Below are 4,140 nucleotides of genomic sequence, written 5' to 3'. Positions count from 1 at the left end.
TAAGTCCCCATAACGTTTTGATAGCCACACCTTCCTTCATTACAGTGTACAGGTCAGCTGAGTCAGTGGCCAGCTACATGTCATGAGGAATATTTTGTATCTGGATTTCATTAACACACCTCAAATGCTCATACTATAGTACCTTTTCTCCAAGCTCCTTTTGCCCCGCAACATCCATTCTCCATCTCCCCTCAGCCACTCGTCAGTCTGTTCTTGGTACCTATCTCAGTCCACCCCCTCACTACTCTTCTATGAGCCTGTCATATGGACAGATATACTCCCACCTTCCTATTGAGGAGGAGAGCGCATTGAAAAGAAGCCCCCTCTGCTCTATAATTTAGGAGCAGAGAAAAGGGAGAGAGAAGATTGTTAAAGGAAATGGTTTCCATAGAAACAATTGTGCTCCATCCATATCCAAGATCAGGAATACTGCACTGGCATACGTTTCTGCGTTGTTTCCATTTAGGTTAATTATCTGCAATTTATTTTCAACATTACAGCAACAACATGTCAAGTTATGATGAGAGTTCAGCGCAACTTCCGATTTCACACGGACCATTAGGTCATATCTATGGAGGAAGTTCAGACAAATCCCATATACACTGTCCTCATAAATATCTGTTCTCATAAATAACGTGCAAAATCAAGAGAAAAAGAGAACAACTTTACAATCCTACACTTTATAAAGTGTCCTGTTATGTGAAGGACTGAAGATTACCACACCAAGTGCACTAGGTCTGGCAGAGTGCCTTAGGGGAGTGTACGACTGTGGTTGGAGACTAACATGCATTGACAGTGAGACTGACTGCACTGGCAGAGATAGTGGGCTAGAAACCAGCCTGAGAGCCACTGTGAGTGGGTAAAGATTTCAGGAACTGAAATGATGGTTTATTCTATACAGAGTTCAGTACACAAAATACAGTCCAAGTGACTTGGTAGTGTATTAACAAGGTTATAACAACTTTGATACCCATTCTTACAACTACTTCATGTTCATCTCACCACAACTATTCCAATGAGACATAGGTTTGAGATGCAGTCAAACAATAAAATGAGAAGGGGGCGCATCATTTAACGCCTACACATATACATGAAGACGTGAGGGAGGCATAATCAAACTGACAAGCACCCCCTGGAACCCACACACTTTGCACAGAGTAAATTGGCCCAGCATTTGGAGACTCCAGTGCACAAGTCTGTGGAGGAGAGCGCGCACTGACCGGATTACAGGAGACAGTTAGAAGGCAGCAGAGGACAACAAAGGATTCAAAAACAAAAGGGGAAAAAACAATAAAGATATGCAAAAATGTGTGATTAATGTTAAAGGAATAAGAGAGTGGAAACAGAACAGGATAGAACTATTGCTGAAAGGCAAGGCGTACAACAGAGACTCCTGGGGTTACACATCCATCCTTCCAAAGAGTGCGTGGACTATTCAGAATTGAGGTTATAATTCAGAAGTGGATCGAAACAACAAGCAAGCTGCACAACAAAATAACTTGTTGTCTTTAAGGTAAGCTTGGCCTATTTATCAATTTTCCTAAATCATAACCTAAAATGCGTAAAGGTCCCCAGTGTCCAATACACATTAGAATGTCAACACGTTTGTGGTGGGAAACAGGACTCACAGACTTCACCAAGTGAAAATGTATTACTATTCATTTTCACAGTCTTTAAAATGTATTTTCAAAAAGACGATCCACAAATAATGAAGGCTTGTTCTGAAACCAGTGAGAATCAAATGCCTCTTCTATTTCATGTTTCCTGGAACAGCTGTCCGGTCTCACCTGGGTATGCTACTATTGATAGGATGCGTAACCTTGGTTTAACTGAGATTTTTTTAATTTTTATAACTAGGTTAATAATTATCAAAGATTTAAACTGGTCAGAGCAATATTTGAATTTATAATTGTGAACTTGGTTATTTGGATATCTCCTACTAAGTATTTGACAATAATACCTGCTCAAGACATTTGCATGAGACACTTATACACTACCATTCCCCATTAAAGTGTGTCCTTCCATCAATCTAGAGCTCAATGAGGCACTGCGTCACCCAGTCCATGATCATACACTGAAAGGAAACTGCTGTGTAGGGATATAGAGCAAACAGCTACTTCATTATACAGTTCAATCTTATTTTATCTCTAGGGCATCCAGGAATCAGTCATAGTCACCTGCTGTTATGACAGTAAGACCTGCTCCTCTCTAGGATCATTTAGTCTGTGTTCGAGGTCATCACAATGTTTTGTTCACAAACTGAGAGTGAATTAACCCAGGGTTTACAGACCCATTCACAATAATGGATGACATCCAAATGTCAAAGCTACAGTAAATGTGTACAGAGGAAAATGTCGATAAAGGATGGATCTGTCGAGTAGCCTACAGCACACCAGAGCAATAAACAGGAGACGGGGACAGAGAGGGATATATAAATAAACAGGAGACGGGGACAGAGCGGGATATATAAATAAACAGGAGACGGGGACAGAGAGGGATATATAAATAAACAGGAGATGGGGACAGAGAGGGATATATAAATAAACAGGAGACGGGGACAGAGAGGGATATATAAATAAACAGGAGACGGGGACAGAGAGGGATATATAAATAAACAGGAGACGGGGACAGAGAGGGATATATAAATAAACAGGAGACGGGGACAGAGAGGGATATATAAATAAACAGGAGACGGGGACAGAGAGGGATATATAAATAAACAGGAGACGGGGACAGAGAGGGATATATAAATAAACAGGAGACGGGGACAGAGAGGGATATATAAATAACACAGGGGACAGAGAGGGATATATAAATAAACAGGAGACGGGGACAGAGAGGGATATATAAATAAACAGGAGACGGGGACAGAGAGGGATATATAAATAAACAGGAGACGGGGACAGAGAGGGATATATAAATAAACAGGAGACGGGGACAGAGAGGGATATATAAATAAACAGGAGACGGGGACAGAGAGGGATATATAAATAAACAGGAGACGGGGACAGAGAGGGATATATAAATAAACAGGAGACGGGGACAGAGAGGGATATATAAATAAATAGGAGACGGGGACAGAGAGGGATATATAAATAAACACAGGGGACAGAGAGGGATATATAAATAAACAGGAGACAGGGACAGAGAGGGATATATAAATAAACACAGGGGACAGAGAGGGATATATAAATAAACAGGAGACGGGGACAGAGAGGGATATATAAATAAACAGGAGACGGGGACAGAGAGGGATATATAAATAAACACAGGGGACAGAGAGGGATATATAAATAAACAGGAGACGGGGACAGAGAGGGATATATAAATAAACACAGGGGACAGAGAGGGATATATAAATAAACAGGAGATGGGGACAGAGAGGGATATATAAATAAACAGGAGACGGGGACAGAGAGGGATATATAAATAAACAGGAGACGGGGACAGAGAGGGATATATAAATAAACAGGAGACGGGGACAGAGAGGGATATATAAATAAACACAGGGAGCAGAGAGGGATATATAAATAAACAGGAGACGGGGACAGAGAGGGATATATAAATAAACAGGAGACGGGGACAGAGAGGGATATATAAATAAACAGGAGACGGGGACAGAGAGGGATATATAAATAAACAGGAGACGGGGACAGAGAGAGATATATAAATAAACAGGAGACGGGGACAGAGAGGGATATATAAATAAACACAGGGGACAGAGAGGGATATATAAATAAACAGGAGACGGGGACAGAGAGGGATATATAAATAAACACAGGGGACAGAGAGGGATATATAAATAAACAGGAGACGGGGACAGAGAGGGATATATAAATAAACAGGAGACGGGGACAGAGAGGGATATATAAATAAACAGGAGACGGGGACAGAGAGGGATATATAAATAAACAGGAGACGGGGACAGAGAGGGATATATAAATAAACACAGGGGACAGAGAGGGATATATAAATAAACAGGAGACGGGGACAGAGAGGGATATATAAATAAACAGGAGACGGGGACAGAGAGGGATATATAAATAAACAGGAGACGGGGACAGAGAGGGATATATAAATAAACAGGAGACGGGGACAGAGAGGGATATATAAATAAACAGGAGACGGGGACAGAGAGGG

At 41.2% G+C, this 4,140-nt stretch overlaps 1 protein-coding gene across 1 annotated transcript in view; it reads left to right on the top strand.

The window, feature by feature from the left end:
- Positions 1-1,078: 1,078 nt before the first annotated feature.
- The window catches only part of LOC109897353 (inward rectifier potassium channel 4-like), a 12,592-nt gene continuing 9,530 nt past the window's right edge, over positions 1,079-4,140 (top strand). Inside the window, exon 1 of the mRNA XM_031827591.1 lies at positions 1,079-1,513. The gene's annotated coding sequence lies outside the window, so the exon portion shown is untranslated. The remainder of the gene's footprint in view (positions 1,514-4,140) is intronic.

Source organism: Oncorhynchus kisutch, linkage group LG6 (genome assembly GCF_002021735.2).
Source record: "Oncorhynchus kisutch isolate 150728-3 linkage group LG6, Okis_V2, whole genome shotgun sequence".
NCBI lineage: Eukaryota > Metazoa > Chordata > Actinopteri > Salmoniformes > Salmonidae > Oncorhynchus > Oncorhynchus kisutch.
This window is presented reverse-complemented; position numbering and strand designations above follow the sequence as displayed.